Genomic DNA, 23,211 nt, shown 5'->3' on the forward strand with positions numbered 1-23,211 from the left:
AACATACCTAATGTACAGGTAAAGCGGGTACGACATCAGCTTACCAGAGCTACTAGGAAAACTACCGTAATCTATGCTTGCTTACGATAATCTACCGTAGCCTACGGTAACTTTACAACTGTAAGCTGGGCTGCTAGTGATCAGCCGGCCGCGGTGGTCTAGCGGTTCTGTGTTCGGTCAGAGGGCTAGGTGCCCTCTGTAATAAAAAAACTGAGTTAATGGATCAACAACGAACTGAAACGGGTGTCTTTCGACGTCCGCCCAGAGGAGATACAACGAACAAAAACGAACAAAATGAGATTAAAAAAAAAAAAGCGGTTCTAGGCGCGCAGTCCGGAGCCGCGCGACTGCTACGGTCGCAGGTTCGAATCCTGCCTCGGGCATGGATGTGTGTGATGTCCGTAGGTTAGTTAGGTTCAAGTATTTCTAAGTTCTAGGGGACTGATGACCACAGAAGTTAAGTCCCATAGTGCTCAGAGCCATTTGAACCATTTTTTTGCTAGTGATCAGAAAGTTCTTCAGCTCTCCACCTTGGGGGTAGTTGCAGTGGTGTGGTGGGTAGGTACCAGATGGATGTCCGACAACCAGCCGTAAAAACAGCAGTTTTGCATTTATTCCGTATTAGAGTACATTCGTGGAACTGGTGCTATGCGACGATCAGCGGCCTCCAGGGTGCAGGCTGGTCTCGGTCGGTGGAACGTGCTCAGATCAGGAAGCGGCGTCGTGTCACGGCCAGGCGGCATTTGACGCGAGGCTATGTAGTAGGCACCATAAGCGATGTGGTAGTGACAAGGAGACCACCAGACCTGTTAATCACGCATTTTGATCAATTTTAGGTATGTCGTAGAGGGGGATGTCCTTAGTACCTGGGTAACGGATCTTCATGCAACGTCCCCTAACTTCCGAGAAAATAGATGATGAAGCTTTAGGCGTCCCTCTGTACCGAAAAAGCTACATTTCTGCCAGAGTGTATAGAGCTGCGGCTAAGGTTTAAGGCTGTCAGATAGGTGGTTCGGGTTCAAATCCTGCCCGTCTAATTTTTATTTCAATTCCTTCGTACAGAAAATCGTTAAGGAACATACGTCTGGCAAAATTATTTCAAAACATTTTCTCCTCAATAATTTCATTAACATATCAGTCATTACAGAAAACTTTCTTCGAGTGTGTATTCCGTTTGTGGATCATAGTTAAAATTTCAAATATGTGGACAACGCTCGATTCGTGCGTTTCCTAGACGTGACCTCGCCTCTTGTTGTCCCCTCTCCCTCACGGAACGTTATGGTATCGCCAGGCCCTGTAAACCGGCTGCTGCCATTTGTCGCCAGCATCAGTTGTGCGCAGCGCAAACGTTTCTACAGCTCATCAACAAGAGGATCCAACAGAAGTAGAGGAGTGTGATGAGCAGTCGAAGGGTGAATGCACTAACGCCATCAGATACAGCGGAAGATTGCTTCACGATATGAACCTTCTAGTAAATACACCCCCGAGCGTGATTTCCTCTAATTCCATTGCAGCTGGAGACGCGATATCCTGTGCTATACAAGATCTGTTGGCTAAAAGACGAATCATCGTTGTGGATTAATTAATAGAAGTAATCTATTCTGTGACAAACGGAATACGGATGTGAAGGAAGTTTGCTGTAACGATTGAATGGTTCAAATGGCTCTAAGCACTATGGGTCTTAACATCTGAGGTCATCAGTCCCCTAGAACTTAAGAACTACTTAAACCTAACAAACCTAAGGACATCACAAACATCCATATCCGAGGCAGGTTTCGAACCGGCGACCGGAGCAGCTGCGCGGTTCCGGACTGAAGTGCCTAGAACCGCTCGGCCACAGAGGCCGGCTTCTAATGATTGATCTATTAATGAAATTACTACTGCGAAAACGACTAGTTTTGAATAATTTTGCGTCACGTATACCATATAATGCTATTCTGTACCATGAAATTGGAAAAAAAGTGTACGGGCAGGGTTTGAACCTGGACCGCCAGCGTGGTCGCGGTGAACATTAGCTGCTGCCCTGCGTTCGCTGGTTGAAACATAACGTTACGGGTACAGGAGGTACGAATGAAACTTCAACACAGATTCTCTCGGAAAGTAGGGCCGTCGTATTAAAAGCCCCTTCCCACATACTCAGAACAGTAAGATATTGCAGTGCCTGCATGCATGCATGCATGTCTAAAGGAACAGGCACTGCGGCGACTACAGTCGTTACGAAAAACATCAAATGAATTCCGAATAAGGACTACCATCAGCTGTAGAATGAATAACGACAATCAGAACAGCACAGCCGGCCGGTGTGGCCGAGCGGTTCTAGGCGCTTCAGTCTGGACCCGCGTGACCGCTGCGGTCGCAGGTTCGAATCCTGCCTCGGGCATGGATGTGTGTGATGTCCTTAGGTCGGTTAGCTTTAAGTAGTTCTAAGTTCTAGGGGACTGATGACCTCAGATGTTAAGTCCCATAGTGCTCAGAGCCATTTGAACCATTTTGAACAACACAGTCACTGCACTGTCGTATTTATCTGCCGATACCTGCCAAGCAATTTTCAAGTACAACGTTTGACCTGTACAGGAATATACATAATAGATGTACGAGTACAGATCGTAGACACATGGTTGGCGACATATGGTAGTTTGCGTCTGGCCGTGAGTCGCACGCGGATAGCAAAATGATAAGCAGACCGGTCTCGATAAGCGGAAAATCCGGGTTCGAGTCCCGGTTCGGCACAAATTTTCATTGTCGTCATTCCAATCTACAGCTGATGGTAGTCCTTATTCGCAGTTGCGAATTCATTTGATACTCAGGACAGGTCCTTCTCCAACATACCTGAGACTCATCAAACTCCGTAAGTAACGGGTTTTATGGTCCCCTTGTGTGTAGAGCCCCGAGGTATGCGGGACGCACCGGAGGGTACAGAGTCGAACTGTGGATCGCAGCGTGCACAGCAGTGACTCACAGCAGTGAAGTGTGTCCGCACCGTGTGGCATACAGGCGACAGCAGCTGGGCACCTAAGTGGTCCAGGCACGAACCGTACGCCTCCAACGTACGTGGCCGTTAGCCTCGGAAGTAAGCCAGAAGGTGCTCTGTTGCCTGGGAGAACCAAGTCTGTAGCATTCGGACTTCAGTGCGGGTAGCAAACTGTCAGCTTATGGATGCAGTACGTAGCGGTAGTAGCTTGTTGACCAATATCTTAACGATATCTTGCGTAACCTTCCCTCCGTAGCTGCCTATAAATGGTGACTGGTACAGTTATTGAACTACATGAAATAAAACCGTCATAACTTCTGAACGGTTTGAGTTAGGACGTTCAAACTGCACGGTTGGCCGCGGGTAATGATGGGAATAAGTACGCGGTGTATGGTTTGGTTTAGCGACAAAGCCCATTTTCATTTGGATGGATTCGTCAATAAGCAAAATTAGCGCATTTGGTTGACTGAGAATCCGCTTTTCGTAATCGGGAAGTCCCTTCACCCTCAAAGGGTGACCGTGTGCTGTGCAGTGTCCAGTCACGGAATAATCGGTGTGATAGTCCTTGATCGCACAGTGACTAACACACGGTACGTGAAGGTTTTGGAAGATGATTTCATCCCCATTATCCAACGTGACCGTGATTTCGACAAGATGTGGTTCACGCAAGACCGAGCTCGACCCTATCGAAGCAGGAGAGCGTCTGATGTCCCGGAGGACCATTTTGGGGACCGTATTCTGGCTTTGGGATACCCAGAGGCCACTGGCATGGGCCTCGATTGGCCGCCATATTCTTCGGGTGTTAACAAAAAAATGGCTCTGAGCACTATGGGACTTAACAGCTGTGGTCATCAGTCCCCTAGAACTTAGAACTACTTAAACCTAACTAACCTAAGGAAGTCACACACATCCATGCCCGAGGCAGGATTCGAACCTGCGACCGTAGCAATCGCGCGGTTCCGGACTGCGCGCCTAGAACCGCGAGACCACCGCGGCCGGCCGGGTGTTAACACATGAAACTCCTTTTTGTGGGGTTATATTGAAGACAAGGTGTACAACAGTAACCCCAAAACCATTGCTGAGCTGAAAGCTGCCTTTCAGGCGGTCATCGACAGTATCGATGTTCTGACACTTCAGCGGGTCATGCAAAATTTCGCTATTCGTCTGCGCCACACTATCGCCAATGATGGCAAGCATGTCGAACATCTCATAACCTAGATCCGAATATCTATAGTAACATTTACATGTTGAATAAAGTGTGTGCACACCCAAGTTTGTAGCTAATTACGTTATTTTCATATAATTCAATAATTGTCATCCTGTATTACCTGTCTAAAATCGGTACTATATGCGAGCTTGGTCCGTCATTGTTTCTCAAATGGTAGCACTTGTCTCCCCTGTCAGGGCGTAAGGCATGGCCTTTCGGCAACCGTGACGTCACTGCCTCTCCGTCTTTCCGTCGTGTCGACGATTTCACAGCCCTGGCTGTCGACACAAAGAGTAATGTTACTTAACTGATTGGCTTTGTACGTTATTCATTGGAAACTTACTCACACTTGCTGCTAACTAACAGCCATGTTCAAGATTGGGAGCAGGGCCTGTTAGATAAGGACTAGCCAGGGTCTTCAGACTGATTCGACAGAAAAAATTTTCAAATGGCTCTGAGCACTATGGGACTTAACAGCTAAGGTCATCAGTCCCCTAGAACTTAGAACTACTTGAACCTAACTAACCTAAGGACATCACACACATCCATGCCCGAAGCAGGATTCGAACCGTAGCGGTCGCGCGGTTCCAGACTGAAGCACCTAGAACCGCTCGGCCACTCCGGCCGGCTGATTGGACAGAAAGCTGTTTGGGGGGGGGGGGTATAAGTTCTGATAAGAAAAGCCCAACAAAGAATGGTATGAATACCGTATTATGGTTACATAGTATTAACGTGAAACATTTCGGTGGTATAAAATACCGCTCCGCTGTTGTTATGCGCACGAGGAGGCCAACTCACCTTCTGTGAACGAAAAACATAAAAAATCACGAGAGTTCGCGAAATAACTAATCACAAACAACGCAGAAATGTATTACATGCTTTAAAGGGAACTGGTGTTCTCCTCAATAAATGCTGCGAAATGTCACGTGATCTGTGCGAAGCAAGCGACGCTGTCCTGTGATGGACTCTGCACCTGCCACAAAGTAACGAATCAACTGAGTGTTGCGGAAATGTCAATAAAATAGAGAACACAGTAGACGCCCAAAAGACAGCTGGTCTTCGATGAAAATAATTTCTTGTGGGGCGCTACATTAGACGACTTACTCTGAAGTGCAACTACATCTTTGGGGTGCTGTGAATTTTAATCCCAGGATAAATCTTATAACTTCTTTTAAGATACGTTTCTAAAATAATTTCTGCGCGTTCTGAGGTCTTCTCGTCTTTTCGCCTGAATAGGTCTTAGATCGTGATACGGTGTTAGCACTGAAGCATGAACGTGAAGTGTTTTGAGGACGGCAATGTGCTTTTGAATACCGACGTAGCTGTGTAAGTCCACACAGCCTGTGAGGTTGCACGCAGACGGGCGCGCGAGCGAGATAAAATCAGTAAAGTCTGGCCGAGAGTGTTTGCTCTCTGAGGACACGCCGCTAAAGCCTCGCCTGCCGGGTACCTTCACTTCAAACATTTAACAGCTCTCTAACGATAACAAAAATGAAAACGCCTCTCCCGTTGCTTCGCGATATTTAGCTCGATCCAGGTTTTTCGCGTTCTGATAAACCGGATACCTTCAATTTGTCTTTCCTCTTTCATCGGAAAATTTACCTTTACATTCAGAATTACAGAGTATAATAACCTCCCCCCTCCACCCAGCTTTCTGATGTTGGCTGTCTCTCTTTTTAAAACGACCTGAGCATCGTCACCCGAGACTTAGACACAGACACTACCATGAGAACCGCGCGTACTTGTTATCACCATTTACGTCTAAATTTATGGAACCGAGCGAGGTGGCGCAGTGTTAGCACACTGGACTTGCATTCGGGAGGACGACGGTTCAAACACGCGTCCGGCCATCCTGATGTAGATTTTCCGTAATTTCCCTAAATGGCTTCAGGCAAATGTCTGGACGGGGCCTTGAAAGAGCACAGCCGATTTCCTTCCCCATCCTTCCCTAATCCGAGCTTGTGGTCCGCATCTAACGGCCTCGTTGTCGACGGGACGTCTCTTCTTCCTCCTCCTCAGATTTATGAAAGGGTTTATCAGAAATCTAAGCGACAGAAGTTGGAGCTCCTAATGGTCAAGCGTTTAGGAAAAAAAATAACATTTTTGGGTCGGGTCTCGCGAGGGATTATTCATTTGTGTAAAGGAAGGAAGGAAGACTAGGATTTAACATCCCGTCAACATCGAGGTCATTAGAGTCGGAGAAGAAGCCCGGCTTGATTCCAGGATGGGGAAGGAAATTGGCCGTCCCTTCCAAAGGAACCATCGCTGCATTTGCCTGGAGTGATTTAGCGAAAGCATGGAAAACCTAAATATGGATGGCCGGATGAGGGTTTGAACCATCGTCGTCCGGAGTGCTAGTCCAGTGTGCTAACCACTAAATGCTATTCGAGCAAGCCTCATACTAAAATGTCTTTTACTTTTGTGATGCATCTCTTTACGTGCAGGAGAACCGATTAACTCGTGGGGATGATAAACTTATCCACACTTTCGTCACGAGATTTTTTCAAGATTAATAAGTATTCTTTTCGTGCAGTACTAAAGTGATTCCTTCTCTCCTTCCCCCCATCCCCCCGCCCTCCATCCCCCAAAAAAAATGCATTCGAATGCTGCAACTCTATTTTTATCGTTAGGTACATAATTTGCTCAAAAAAACTTCGAAATTGCTTTTGTCTCATCGAGAGAGATAAAGAAACCACAAGAAGACTGCATGAATATACATTCCATTGTATATTACCATCTACCCTCGCCAATATTTGGCAAAATGATACGATACACTTGGTTTCCTGTCAAGCTGTGCGATGAGAGTGAACCTTTTATCAATGTAAACCAAGCTTTTTTCTTTTACAGAAACTTTAAAACAACGATGTAATCGGAAAATGTGGTGTATATGTCGTGTGTAAGAAGCTGAGAAATTTACTGCTTCTCTTTTCTTATGATAAATATCACACCAGCACGTAAAATAATAAAATAATCTAATTTTATATACGAAGTTCTCATATAAGCCTTATAATCCCTTCCTGGAAATTTATTTTAAATCCCACATTTTTCTTTGTCTTTTCTTTTCATACCTTTTATGAATGTATTAATAAATTCAATTTTTTGTGTCATCAGTCTTGTCCTGTTAGAACTGAACATTGTTTCGGTTTATTTGCAGTGTAAGTGCTGTAAAAACTGAAAATAAAAAAGTTTCCTCATACGGACTCGACCGCACGACCCTCGGATTACCGTTCTCTGCGCTTTTCGTTGTGCAAGCTGCTGCCTCAAAACTACGGCAACATAAATGGCTGATGCCTCGCCCAACGGGCGCCTAAAATGCTGTTTTTTTTTCCTAAACACTCGGCCATCTTGGTTTCCCACATTTGTCACTTTCATTTCTGTGCAAGCGCTGCATATATTGTACAAATAAATATCTGGACAAAATCAGTGATGAGGAGTATGCGCGGTCCCCTGGTGAATCATTATCTGCCACGCTGGCGGTAAAACTGTCCGATACATTTCATGTCCCATTTTTTACATATTCTTCGAGCCTGATAAATACATATCAGATCTTAGTAGTTGTAATGTACATGTATAAGTCAAACTCAACTTCGCTGCACTGAAGTCCAATCTCCATTCTGCCGCCCACGGAGTAGCAGATTGCTGAATGCTCCGGTTGCACGTGTATAACACCATTTCCGTCTTTACATGCTCGTTCCATTTCATAGCGTTGTACACCGTTAAGATTAGATGTTAATTTGATGTGACTGTGTCAAGCAGCAGAACCAGTAATACTAAATTCGAACATTTCAGTGTTGTTTTTCCTACTCATCTGCATTAACTTACGTTTCTCTAAATCTAGAGCAACGTGCCACTCATCACACCAAATAGAAATTGTACCTCGTAGACTGTTGTTCACTCCGAACGTCAGATCATTTATGTCTATAGAAATGAACACTGTCTGGTAAAAGAAGTAATGCACCCAGAAGATGGTCGGACGTCAGTCTAACTTCATATACGTCCGCGCCACAGGCGGGTATATAAATTTAAAGAGTTGCAATTTTCTGCGACAAGTAGAACAACCACGAGAGTGCAGTAGAGCTGTTCATGTTAGCCGGCCGAGGTGGCCGAGCGGTTCTAAGCGCTACAGTCTGGAACCGCGCGACCGCCACGGTCGCAGGTTCGACTCCTGCCTCGGGCATGGATGTGTGTGATGCCCATAGGTTAGTTAGGTTTAAGTAGTTCTAAGTTCTAGGGGACTGATGATCTCAGAAGTTAAGTCCCATAGTGCTCAGAGCCATTTGAACCATTTGTTCATGTTAAGTGTAGTTACCACACCTGTTGGAAAATGTAAGGGGGCGTTTAAAGCGTCAGACGTTCTGTGATCACTGTGCATGTCACGGAGATGCGGCCTAGTCGTGTGAAACAGCTTTATCAGCACCTGACAGAATTTCAAACGGGAGGGCAGGCATATCCGTTGTCAAGTTTCCGGGCGACCCCGTCTGGCCACCGCAAGGCAGGATGTGCACCGAGAACATCGTAGCCCCTTCACATATGCGCTTTCCATGGTCTCCCTGCGACCTTTTGTATAATCCCTGAACATTGGTTGGGGACTATCATCAGGCACATTAGGATATTACCGGCCCATACGTAGGCTGCCGTTAACATCACAGTAAAATCGGCTGCTTTTGGTGTGGTGTCGTGATCGGGAAGCACTAATTGCTGATGAATGGCGTCGTATTGTATGCAGCCATGAATCACGGTTCTGCATCATCCAGAATGACCATCGTCGATGAGTATGGCGGCGACCACGGAGCGATCCGGTGTGGGGAGCCATTGATACAGTGAGGGAACTCCGGTGGTATGACGGTAAGTCACAGACCTCTTGCGCCCTCATGTGTTACTTCTAATGCGAAAATATCGTGGTGCCATTTTTCAACAGGACAATGCTCGTCCTAACTGGGCACGTATCTCTATTAACAGTATGCGTGACGTTGAGGAACTCCCGTCGCCAGCATGTTCCCTAGATCTGTTCCGCCGGACGCTGTGGTCTAGCGGTTCTAAGCGCTTCAGTCCGGAACCACGCGGCTGCTACGGTCGCAGGTTCGAATCCTGCCTCGGGCATGGATGTGTGTGATGTCCTCAGGTTAGTTAGGTTTAAGTAGTTCTAAGTCTGGGGAACTGATGACCTCAGATGTTAAGTCCCATAGTGCTTAGAGCCATTTGAACCATGTGAGATCTGTTCCAAATAGAATATGTGTGGACCGTCCACCCCTGGTAGCGCGAAGGAATGTCATGCCTAACGACCCGGGTTCGATTCCCGGCTGGGTCGGAGATTTTCTCCGCTCAGGGACGGCGTTGTGTTGTCCTTATCAGCATCATTTCATCCCCATCGACGCGAAAGTCGCCGAAGTGGCGTCAACTCGAAAAACTTGCACCAGGCGAGCGGTCTACCCGCCGGGAGGCCCTAGCCACACGACATTTCCATTTCCACGTGTGGACCATCACGGACGCCAACTCTGTCCAAGTATCATCAGTATCCAGTACACCGTGGACCAGTTAAAACAGTTTTGGGACGCCTCGCCTCTGGAGAGAGAAAAAACGTTCAAATGTGTGTGAAACCTTATGGGACTTAACTTCTAAGGTCATCAGTCCCTAGTCCGCAGCTCGTGGTCATGCGGTAGCGTTCTCGCTTCCCGCGCCCGGGTTCCCGGGTTCGATTCCCGGCGGGGTCAGGGATTTTCTCTGCCTCCTGATGACTGGGTGTTGTGTGCTGTCCTTAGGTTAGTTAGGTTCAAGTAGTTCTAAGTTCTAAGGGACTGATGACCATAGATGTTAAGTCCCATAGTGCTCAGAGCCATTTTTTTTTCATCAGTCCCTAAGCTTACACACTACTTAACCTAAATTATCATAAGGACAAACACACAAACCCATGCACGAGGGAGGACTCGAACTTCCGCCGGGACCAGCTGCATAGTCCATGACTGCAGCGCCTGAGACTGCTCGGCTAATCCCGCGCGGCGCCTCAGGAGAGAATACAACGGCTTTATGATACCCCCTCTCAACCGAATCAGTGCAAGCGACCACAACAGAGGGGCTGCAGCGTCATACTAATAAGAACCCACATCGCCATGCTATTTGTAAATTTGTCTCCATTTTGGAATGACTGAAATAAAATCGCATACCCTCTCAACCCGTGAAGTTTCATTTCGTTTCCTCCTTTCCTTCTGCGTGCTTCCCTTTTCGTCAGGCCGTGTACATCTAGCATAACAGCCACCACGATGCTAAAATCGGAGAGATTCAGACTCACACTGAAAGTTGCCAAGTCTTCCCGCATCCGTCCGCGAACGGAATATGAAGGTCGGAAAATGACACAGGTACACAATGTACCTTCTCCCGCGCACCGTACTTTGGTTTGCGAAGTGCAACTGTAGATGCAAATGTAGACTAGTCATGAATAACACAAAGACGTCCACCAAACGTAATGTCCGCATCCAGCGTATGTATCATCTGCTGTCACTGCACGGGCAGGGCGGTGTTGGGACTTAGCCCAAGAGATTGGCATGTAGTCAAGTATTTATACCACACCCCCTTCTCCACTTGCATCCCGTAACGCACTGTCTTTCAGAAGCAGAGATCCGCTTTCGGATGTTAAAAAACCTAACCTCTGTCCGAACAGGCCTCCTAAGGCCCAGCGGTACGGACCGACCACCGTGTAATCCTCAGCCGACAGGCGTCAAGGGATGCCGATGTGGAGGGGCATGTGGTCAGCACACCGCTCTCGCAGCCGTTGTCAGTTTTCGTGACCGGAGTCGCTACTTCTCAGTCAAGTAGCTCCTCATTTGGCCTCACGAGGACTGAGTGGTCCCAGGTTACCAAGAGCGGTCGGTAGACCCGGACGGTCCCCCATCCAAGTGCTAGCCAACCCCGACACCGCTTAACTTCGATGAACTGACGGAAACAAGTGTTACCACTGCTTTCGAGCGTTCACTTCTAGTAAATATTTGTCGTAACGATTACTCGGAACAGCAGGAACGTATTGCATTTCTTCCACTGCCCATATTCGAATAGGTTATCTCCGGTTCACCCGTCAACAAATTAGCGACGCCGTTTATAAGCGACGCCGGTTGTGCAAGTCAGTACGTCATTGAATTGAGTCCCAACAGTAACGTATCAACTAACTTCATTCTTCCGACACTATCTGTTATTATTGATGCGGTCTCAGCGTCTTTGTCATTGGAGACTGTAGTTCGGCGCTTCCCAGCTTCATGGGCCGTGCAGGTTTGCCATATATCATACACCAAATCGGCGTAACTGCGAAATGCGACCCCAGTCGTTTCATCGTTAATGTAACGAATATTCTGAAGAGGGTGTAGTAGTAGATGAAGGGCGGGTTGAAAGTTCATGGTCGATATGTGGCAGAACTGACCTCTTTGTTGACTCCTCTTGTTAGCCTACAGCTGTCAGAAAATTTCATCGCTGTTGATAAAGAGCTACGTTTCCTTACAGCCACGGGTATCGCCCGTAGTAGTGAAATGTGACATTTCGCCATTTACGTGAGACAAACCTTATAATGTAAGGCAAAAGTTGGTATCTTATTTGAATAGCTTGCTATTTTAGGGTACATGTCACATGCAGAAGCGATGACTTATTTAGTATTAATTTTAAAATGACAAATGTGACTAAGTTTTCCGCAAAACAGCGGAAAAACTGGCAAACCAGGCATTCACATTTACCAGGCTTTCGTTAGACAAAACTTAATCGTTTGAGTCTATTGCACACTTTTTTCCGTCTGAGCGCATTCTCTCCCATCTCGACCACCTGTTTCGAACTATAACATTCCGAATGAGCAGTTGTTAAAAGAATTTCCAACAAGAGATTTATGTTACTTATGGGTAGCTATTGATGAAACTTAATTAGAATTAATGGTAAAAAGCCTCCCATGTGGGTGTCATTAGACAAGAAGTAAAACTCCAATTATAAATTTGTTGATGCCTCTCACAAGGTCGGCTGTATGAAGAGTAATGTTCTACTGGACAGATGTTGCGGAGGCTATATTGATAATACGAACCAGAACGAATGGGTGTTTCCCGTGGCGCGGGCTCGCAGCATGCGTTAGAGGAACGCCTTTGTGGGTAGGGAGGAGTGGGGAAGCCACTAAAGTGATATTATGGACGGAACGGCTGTACCACAGCCGCCGTTGCGGCATGAAGAGAGATTGGCAGAAGTGACTGTAATTAACAAGGAGAAAGAGCCGGAAGGAAGGAAAAAAAGAATAAGACTATGAAAAAAGCCATCTACTGCAATCTCGGTACAACGTTTCGTAATATTTTAATGCCGAAGATATTTTTTCAGATAAAAACCGAGCGAGGTGGCGCAGTGGTTAGACACTGGACTCGCATTCGGGAGGACGACGGTTCAATTCCGCGTCTTGTCATCCTGATTTAGGTTTTCCGTGATTTCCCTAAATCGCTCCAGGCAAATGCCGGGATGGTTCCTTTGAAAGGGCACGGGCGACTTCCTTCCCCATCCTTCCCTAATGCGATGAGACCGATGACCTCGCTGTCTGTTCTCTTTCCCCAAACAACCCAACCCAATCACATTCAAATAATTGAACGTGCACTTTAAACTTACCTTTCTCAGCGATGGAAGAGAGCTGCAAGAACTACGTAAGTCGTAACACCACGGTAGTGTATTATTGATGTGTGCGTGTGTGTAGGGGGGGGGGGGGGGAGGGGGGAGGAGGATGGGGGGCGCAAGTCTTCTGAGCGGTGTCGTCTTTCATGATTCGCCGGTGACAGACGATGGTTGAAAAAGTACCTGGGAGCTCATTTCGACCCAAATAGGCGTAAACGTACACCCTCTCACCCATCCCTTCCCCCCCCCCCCCCCCTCTCGCCAAACTCACACGCACACAAGAAGATCTGCATGACGTTGCTTTATTTTCAAATGTGATTCATCTTCACAAGTGATATTTGTTTTATGCGCACCGTGCCGTGTGCATACACCGAGACTCGTACCGCCAGGTAAACTTTATTACATGCTAATAGCATACAGTGGCATGCTACTATCGTGGTGATATAGGGCGTGATGAAGACTGGTATAGTGTCATGGTGTGGTTTTGGACGGCATGGTGATCACCAGTTGTTGCTGTATCCAGAACTAAATTGGTGATTGATTTTCTGCACTGTGGTCCATCCATCTGCTGTTAAATTCCACGATTGTCGACTGCCATAGTTGACTTTGGCGGTGGCTGGTTTCCTCGATTAGAAGTGCTGTCGCTACACCCTGGATAAGACGGCACGTTAAATGCGTATAGCCTACATGATCTCGTTATACGGTGGCTCTCATATGCTGGGCACCCTGCATGTTGCCATTATCACATGCGCTGATAGCATTCTGCGCCAAGCTGTTACGCCTACGGGCAATGAAAGGTCTGACGACATCCTAGACACGTGCGTGTACCTACCTACACCACTAAACCGCTAGTGTGGTACAAGTAATTCTTAGGTAACTAAAGAAGTAATGCGAAGACCACTGTCGGATTTGGAGCTTCTCTCAACGGGAACTACGTTAAGGTATATACTAAGATGGTGTCTGTTCTTTCGGACATGTCCGAAAGAACAGATACCATCGGTGACCATGCAGCTCGTTAGAATGAAATGACAATGAAATGAACACCCTTAGCTGCTTACAGGCGTTGACATACTTCAACGGGGAAAGATGAAAATGTGTGCATTCGCACAGAAGAAGAAGATGGTCAAGTGGCAGGTCAGCCTTATATATATATATATATATATATATATATATATAAGGCTCATTACTCGCGGCGCTTTGCCGATTCCCGTAAAGAGTTTGGGCACTGTTTGTGCATTCGCACAGAAGAAGAAGATGGTCAAGTGGCAGGTCAGCCTTATATATATATATATATATAAGGCTGACCGGCCACTTGACCGTCTTCTTCTTCTGTGCGAATGCACAAACAGTGCCCAAACTCTTTACGGGAATCGGCAACGCGCCGCGAGTAATGAGTATAATTGGCGGGGACACTACGAATGTAGTGCGGGACAGTACGTTGAGAATGTGGGTTTCGCGGGAGGCGTGCCAGAGATAAATACATAAGCGATGTAGTAAATGATAGGATTACCGGTAATATTGGTAGCATTGGTAGGGAAATAAACAAAAATGAATGTGTGAGAGAGGAACTGGGAGCCGACGACTCCTCTTTGATTTTTGTTTCTTTGTTTTGGACATACTTACAACCGCACATCGTTCATCGTTAGTCAATTGTGTATTTTATTTCATAACAAAACATAAATTGCATTTTATAAGTAAAAATCTATCTGCTAGAGTGACTCCTGCGTTTTCGTGTAACCAAAACAATTACTTTTGATACAAGCACAGTTTCCACGCACAAACATAAAAATTTATATAATTATTTTTGTTATTTTGTACTCAATAGAACGGTGTTCATCACGATCAAAAACAAGGGTTTCCTGTTATAATCGATAAGTGCGGAAGTTGTTTAGCAATAACACAAATATGTTTTATGTATGCTCTTTCTAGCGCTATATGATAAATTTGTATTTTTTAATTTTTTTACTATAACACCCCTCTGTTTCACTTACAAATTAACACTATTCGAATAAAACCGGAACTAAACAATAATAATTTCAACATTTCTATAAATACTTTTTTTATTTTTAAGTAACGGACAGAAGGATAATTATGTAGAACAAAAAGGTTCAAATCACTCTTGGAACAGGAGACCACAACAACTTACCTGAAGATGCAATCGCAGGCTTGAAACATTGCTTGCACTATTGAATTAACATGGTCACCTTAAATAAGTTTATGGAAGTTACAGATTACTTTTCGTCCATTTGAACCATAGGACGCACTGAAGAAAAGAAGATTAGGATGTAACTAGACATCGAGGTCATTAGAGGAGGAATACAACCTCGCAAATTTGGAAACTTGTGGTAAGTTCCTATGGGACCAAACTGCTGAGCTCATCGGTTCCTAAGCTTACACACTACTTAAACTAACTTACGCTAAGGACAGCACACACAGCCATGCCCGAGAGAGGACTTGAACCTCCGACGGGGGAAGCCACGCGGACTGTGGCAAGGCGCAATAGATAGCGCGGCTACCCCGCGCGGCCTACAAGCTCGGATCGGAAGTAGATGAAAATGGAAACAGGCACGGTTTCTGTCAAATGAACTATCCCGTCAATCACGGCGAGTTGGGGAAAGCATGGAGAACCTAAATCTGGATAGCTGGCCAAGCGTTCGAACTGCACTTCTTCCAAATCCATAGAGCACACAGCGCGCAACGCATCACTAAATATTCAATCAAACTACACTACTGGCCATTAAAATTGCTATACCAAGGAGAAATGCAAATGATAAACGGGTATTCATTGGACAAATATATTACATTTCACGCAATTTGGGTGCATAGATCCTGAGAAATCAGTACCCAGAACAACCACCTCTGGCCGTAATAACGGCCTTGATACGGCTGGGCATCGAGTCAAACAGACCTTGGATGGCGTGTACAGGTACAGCTGCCCATGCAGCTTCGACACGATACCACAGTTCATCAAGAGTAGTGACTAGCGCATTGTGACGAGCCAATTGGTCGGCCACCATTGACCAGACGTTTACAGTTGGTAAGAGATCTGGAGAACGTGCTGGCCAGGGCTGCAGTCGAACATTTTCTGTATCAAGAAAGGCCCGTACAGGACCTGAAACATGCGGTCGTGCATTATCCTGATGAAATATAGGGTTTCGCAGGGATCGAGTGAAGGCTAAAGCCACGGGTCGTAACACATCTGAAATGTAACGTCCACTGTTCAAAGTGCCGTCAGTGCGAACAAGAGGTGACGGAGACGTGTAACCAATGGCACCCCATACCATCACGCCGGGTGATACGCCAGTATGGCGATGACGAATACACGCTTTCAATGTGCGTTCACCGCGGTGTCACCAAACACGGATGCGACCATCATGATGCTGTAAACAGAACCTGGATTCATCCGAACAAATGACGTTGTGCCATTCGTGCACCCAGGTTCGACGTTGAGTACACCATCGCAGGAGCTCCTGTATGTGATGTAGCGTCAAGGGTAACCGCAGCCATGGCCTCCGAGCTGATAGTCCATGCTGCTGCAAACGTCGTCGAACTGTTCGTGCAGATGGTTGTTGTCTTGCATACGTCCCTATCTGTTTACTCAGGGATCGAGACGTGGCTGCACGATCCATTACAGCCATGCGGATAAGATGCCTGTCATCTCGACTTCTAGTGATACGAGGCCGTTGGGATCCAGCACGGCGTTCCGTATTACCTTCCTGAACCCACCGATTCCATATTCTGCTAACAGTCATTGGATCTCGACCAACGCGAGCAGCAATGTCGAGATACGATAAGCTGCAATCGCGATAGGCTACAATCCGACCTTTATCAAAGTCGGAAATGTGATGGTACGCATTTCTCCTCCTTACACGAGGCATCACAACAACGTTTCACCAGGCAACGCCGGTCAACTGCTGTTTGTGTATGGGAAATCGGTTGGAAACTTTCCTCATGTCAGCACGTTGTAGGTGTCACCACCGCCGCCAGCCTTGTGTGAGTGCTCTGAAAACCTAATCGTTTGCATATCACAGCATCTTCTTCCTGTCGGTTAAATTTCACGTCTGTAGCACGTCATCTTCGTGGTGTATCAATTTTAATGGCCAGTAGTGTATTATATAACCTTCACCGTGCCTCACAGTTGTAGGAAGAAAATAGCCGGACTGTATGCTTCCCAAGACGGTTCACATGGCTTAAGAAGTGATATGATATGAAGCAGTGCAATTCTTTCATTAAAGCCGGCCTGGATTTGTACCCTTTGCAGCTCTGGTTTTATATTTACATGATTAATAGAGATTTGACAGCAGCCACTGTATCGCGGATGTTCTGTTTAAGTAATTTCTATCGCACTTCAGGTACATCTGTTCTAGACCACCCTAGTATAAGCAACAATTTAAGAAAGTACGCGTACTACGATAATTTAGTGTTAGTGGTTCAGAACACTTCCAGATATGTTGTTGTGCGAGTACATGGAAAGAGCAAACATCAACATCACTGTGTTAGAGATACGTCGGGAAAAAATGCTGCGAATATGGAGCGCGGGTATCAGGATAATGACATTGTTTAGCCTCGGGCCTAGGAAGGGACCGTAGGGCGTGGGATGCGGCAGCGACCACCTGTGGAGCTGCCGTCCTCTGCTCATCCCAATTAGTCTCCACCCACCACGACAAACTGATTACTTCCCAATACTGCTCCAAACTGACACTTTACTAAAATAAAGGAATATACAGGGTACCCTAAAAAATAGATTTGGGGAGGAGCGCAGTTCGAACCCTTCTCCACCCGTCCAGATTTAGGTTCTCCATGCTTTCCCCAACTCACTTACCGTGATTGATGAGATAGTTCATTTGACAGAAACCATGCCAGTTTCCTTATCCACCTACTTCCGATACGAGCTTGTCTCCTCCTCTAATGACCTCGATGTCTAGTATATGTTACATCCTAATCTTCCTTTCTTCAGTGCGTCCTATAGCTCAAATGAACGAAAACAAAAAGTAATATGTAACTTACATAACACATTTAAGGCGACCATGTTTATTCAATAGTGCAGACAATGTTTGAAGCTGCCGATTGCATCTTCAGAGAAGTTGTTGTTGTGGTCTTCTGTTCGAAGAGTTGTTTAAACATTTTTATTCTACATCGTTATCCTCCTGTCTGTGACTTAAAAATAAAGAGCGTTTATACAAAAATTGAAATTGTTATTGTTTAATTAATATTTTATTCGAAAATTTTTGATTTGTAAGTGAAGCAGAGGTATCTTGTAGTAAAAAAATTAAAATGAGAAAAAAAGATTTATCATATAGCGCTACAAAAAGCAGTTTCCTCAAAAAACGGTAAAATTTTAATAAATGCAAAACAAAAACGTATCAGACACCGCTTCAATACTTAGTCGAGCTTATATAAAACATGTTTGTGTTATTGCTAAACAACTTTCGCACATATCGGTTATAACAGAAAACTCTTGCCTTTCTTTGGTCCTGATGAACAACGTTCTACTGCGTACAAACTAAGTTTTAAAGACAAGTTCCTTACACCAGAACACGAAAAGGGTCTAGATAACATGGGCTCTAAAACGCATACCTTAAGACTTATGAGCACTTCTTCATCTTCGATACGATGAAATACATCTCTTCTACTTCAAGTCCTTCGCTTTCCATATTTTGGGAGGAGGTAGTACGGATCAAAAACAGAAAAAAAAATGTCAACTAAACATGGGGTCTAAAATGCAACCGTAAGAAGTCTTCCACACTATCGAAATGAAGAAGTGTTCATAGTTCTTAAGGTATGTGTCGCATAGTGCTCAATCTTAAGGTATGCATTTTAGGGCCTATGTTTATTGACATTTTTTTCATGTTTCGGTGTAAGGAACCTGTCCCTAAAGCTTTCCTGTGTTTTTTTGGGACGCACTGTATAAGTAACTTTATCGCCTCTTCGATTAAAGAACAGAAACCTCGCCATGTGTTGCACAAAGTACAGCATGGGACTGAAGGCAGGTATTTCCCTTTGGAGTAACATGACCGTTCAGGCAATATGTGGAGCGTTATTTATAGCATTTGAAGGACGAACGTTGATGTCTTTCTTTCAGCAGTAAATACTATCCTGGGGCACGTATCAGCATCTGTGTAACTCACCTGGGGCGACCCTTGTTATTTCATTTCAATCCTCTATGTAACAATTTCAGTTATAGTAAAATGTTTCTGAAGCAAACTAAGAAGGGAACAGGAACTTAATACGACAGAAAACATCGTCTGGATGGTTAATATATTTTATGACTACTTTCGATCCGATGAACAGATTATCTTCAGAATTATTGTTGCAGAATTATTTAATGAAGGTGATGTGATTTTCTTTGACCTTTTGGGAGATGCATGAGAGTATAACATAATATTTCAAATGTTTGATATTGCACATGACACGTATGTGGACAAACAGCGTTTCCGAGCACAAGACCTGAAGAAAAATGACTATCTACACTTTTTTTCTTTCAATATACCAAGAATTGTAATGGTTTCCACAGAACATCACCTCTTCAGTTAAGAAACATAAATTTCGAAGAAAACTGGAAGTAGATGTGGAAAAATGTTTCAGATACTGTAACTCTTTTTAATTTATTCAGAAGGTCTACACACAGACTCTTGTATAGCAACTGCAGATTCCCATTTTTGGGCAGTGGGTTCCTATATCTTTCACGTGTGAGAGTTAATAAAAGACATGTCAGGAACCTCATTTTATCCCAAGCAAGTCTCCTCCACACGAGTATAATTCCAGTATCTACCTGGACGATGTTGTGAAGGCACGAGGTACCACGTTGTTTTCAAAGCACTCGCAGCCTGACATCGGCGAGTACCAACGGTACCGCAACTATTCGGTCCGTGCGAACTTTCTCTACACTGAGGAAGTGATACTTTGGGCTGTGGCTGCTTGCAGTGTCGTGCTTGCATAAGCTTTCTCTGCTTGTGCTCACATCCTCTGTAAGTTATACACGCCGGCCGAAGTGGCCGAGCGGTTCTAGGCGCTACAGTCTGGAACCGCGCGACCGCTGCCTCAGTCATGGATGTGTGTGATGTACTTAGGTTAGTTAGGTTTAAGTAGTTCTAAGTTCTAGGGGACTGATGACCTCAGAAGGTAAGTCCCATAATGCTCAGAGCCATTTGAATCATTTGTAAGTTATACAAATACACTCCCTGGTCTAAAAGTCGTAGAAATACTCATTGAAATTTTTCGTGTGCGTCAGCTGCATAATACTGACAGCTGGCTTGCTATAAGATCGTTCTTGACTTAAGATCTAGATTCACTAGCTAAATGAGGGAATTACTTTGAAAAGGAAAACTGATTTATTTTCAGAGCGAAGTGACATATACTTTCATCAAGTCGTTACCATACAGTAAATATACGTTTCTGACCCACAGTTCTTTTTACAAATATTAATTTTTATTCAGTTCACTCAAACTGTACATTCTCGCTAATGGCTAGCACCCATATCGAACCAATGATAGGCGGTTAGAAAGTGCTACTAAAGTTAGTCTCTTTACAGTCTAAATTATTCATATTTTATTCAAGGGTAATATTGGCTCGCAAAAGTATTACATAGTTAACCTACTTCGCAGCGAGCACATGCATTCATGATTACTCCCCGTTTGCGGTGTCCTCTATCATACTGTTCTTCACATAACCACATTGTTGAGCTCTTAAAACTATGAAATCTAGTTCCCAGCTCCTCGACAATTTGTCCACACGTCTACAGAACGCTGTACTGTGCTCTTTTCTGATTGGCTGAGACGACCTACAGACAGTAGCGTTGCTGCTGCCCTCGCATAATTCAGTACTTTCACTACTTCACCAGTCATAAGCCTTCGATTACTTTAACTTGATGCCAAATCACAGCCTCCAAGACAATCAGACGAAATTTAAACAGCAATATCTTCACATGTCTGAATGACTAAGGTATAGAAATAACTCCCTTTATTTTAAAAAGGCCTTTCAAGTAGTGTATGTGAGCGTCTGCCTGATGACACAACTTCAGATACATATTTATACATACTTAATTGCTTATAAATTGAAGATTCATTCTTCACGTACACTTTTAATTTTTTAATTTTAATATAGACTTTTTGTCTCAAACATGTAGTTAACTTTTTCTGTCGAGTACAGCTGAGCAAATTATAATCAACGTTTGTGTTGTTATTATAGATCCCCTGTGTGCTGCTGACTCGAAAAAATGAAGATAACCAACAATATTAACAATGCAGCTTTCTGTCGTAGCTGCCGGCCGAAGTGGCCGTGCGGTTAAAAGCGCTGCAGTCTGGAACCGCAAGACCGCTACGGTCGCAGGTTCGAATCCTGCCTCGGGCATGGATGTTTATGATGTCCTTAGGTTAGTTAGGTTTAACTAGTTCTAAGTTCTAGGGGACTAATGACCTCAGCAGTTGAGTCCCATAGTGCTCAGAGCCATTTGAACCATTTTTTCTATCGTAGCTAGAAGTACGATGGGTTTAGCCCAGCTACGTTTATAAGAAATAAACTAGACGTTGCAAACGAAGTACGAAATCGCATCTAACGAAAGGTACGAGCGAACAGTAGAAGAGATTTCTTTCGCAGTATCGAACGAAGATGAATTGCTCTAGCTTTTAACGTATGCATTTTACAACCAATGTTGGTTAGACGTTTTTGCTTCTAATGGTCGTTCCTGTAATATCTCTGAATAATGGCCGTTCTTTCTGGAACATCCTGTATTGTTTAAATAATAGTAGTGATACAATTTGAAATTTACAAATAGATTATGGTCTGTTTGTTTCATTATTAGTTTAGCATAAAGTCGCAGACGCAATCTACAAATATACCGTTTTGTGTGTGTGTGTGTGTGTGTGTGTGTGTGTATGTGTGTGTGTGTGTGTGTGTGTGTGTGTGTGCGGGCGCAAATTGTGAATGCTATCATGATTCCACTTCGTTTAGTTTCGATGATAATTATCTAGCTCAGTTCGTTCACTGTTTATGTTTAATACAGTGCCTCCCCCGATATTCAACGACCGTGGTGGCGACACTGGACTCGTCCTCGCGAGGACAGCAGTTCAAATCCCGGTTTACCCATTCAGATTTCCGTCTGCATCTACATCTACATTCATCTGTTACTTCACATACCACTGTCATTGTAGCCTTTCTCTTTTCCATTCGCGAATGGAGCGTGGTGTGAACGTCTGTCGATAAACTCCCTATAAAATCTAATTCCTCTGATTTTTTTCGTCGTGATTATTTCGCGAGAAGTATGTAGGAGGAATTAATGTATTGATACATTGCCCAACTCTTCTTCGAATGCACATTCTCGTAATTTCAATACTAACCCCGTGATACGCAACTCCTTTCTTGTGGCGACTGTCAGTGGAGTTTGTTGAGAATCTCCATAACGCTCTCTTACTAAACGATCCCGTGACGAAACGTGTCGCTCTTCGTTGGACCTTCCTCCTCTTCTCCTTCTGCCGGCTGGGGTGGCCGAGCGGTTCTAGGCGCTACAGTCTGGAATCGCGCTACCACTACGGTCGCAGGTTCGAATCCTGCCTCATGCATGGATGTGTGTGGTATCCTTACGTTAGTTAGGTTTAAGTAGTTCTAAGTTCTAGGGGACTGATGACCTTAGAAGTTAAGTCCCATAGTGCTCAGAGCCGTTTGAACCATCTTCTCCTTCTTCTTCTTCTTCTCTCTCTCTCTCTCATTTTTCGCCTTGATGTCTTCTGAGGTTCTCCTAAATCGCATAAAGCAAATGGCACGATAGATCCTAGGAAACAGAACCGCCGACTTCATCGCCTGTCCTTTGCTAACGCGAGCTTATGCTCCGTCTCTAATGATCTCGTAATCGACGCGACCTTAAACCCTGATAGTCTTCCTTTCCTTCCTTTTCTCGCACTGCGCTCCTCCCGGCTTCTGTGCCCCTCTCTCCGCCTTCTTCCCCGCTTCCCCTCAGTCTTCTTATGAAATTCCTTACCGTGCCCGGTTTCCTCCTTGTTTTTAATCATTTTTGCTCTCGCACCTCCCTGCATCTGCGTATGAATAGAAACAAGTGGTGTGCGCGTATTGTGTCCGCACCGCGTCCGTAACTCAATACGTGGTCGCGTAGGCCGGTGGAGAGGCAGAGCTGAGTAGGTGTGAAAGCAGTCAAACTTCCGCTCTTATTTGTATAGACTATATATCCAGACTGAGGCAAGTTGTCACGGCGTGTTTAACACGTGCTGCCTGACGCATACCGGCCGTCTCCCCTTACAAAAGCTGTCCTCCTCACACATTGTTGATTTGCTGCGAGGCCTGGACGGACAAAGAACCACTAGGCGCTGCGTGTGCGTACGCCATCTTTTGTTCCTCGCTCTGTCCCGCAAATCTGCAAAGGCTTCGCTTGAGTCACTTACCCCGCCCCTGCGGCTGTGTAAAACCCTTT

This window comes from Schistocerca serialis, chromosome 3 (assembly GCF_023864345.2).
Source record: "Schistocerca serialis cubense isolate TAMUIC-IGC-003099 chromosome 3, iqSchSeri2.2, whole genome shotgun sequence".
Classification (NCBI taxonomy): domain Eukaryota; kingdom Metazoa; phylum Arthropoda; class Insecta; order Orthoptera; family Acrididae; genus Schistocerca; species Schistocerca serialis.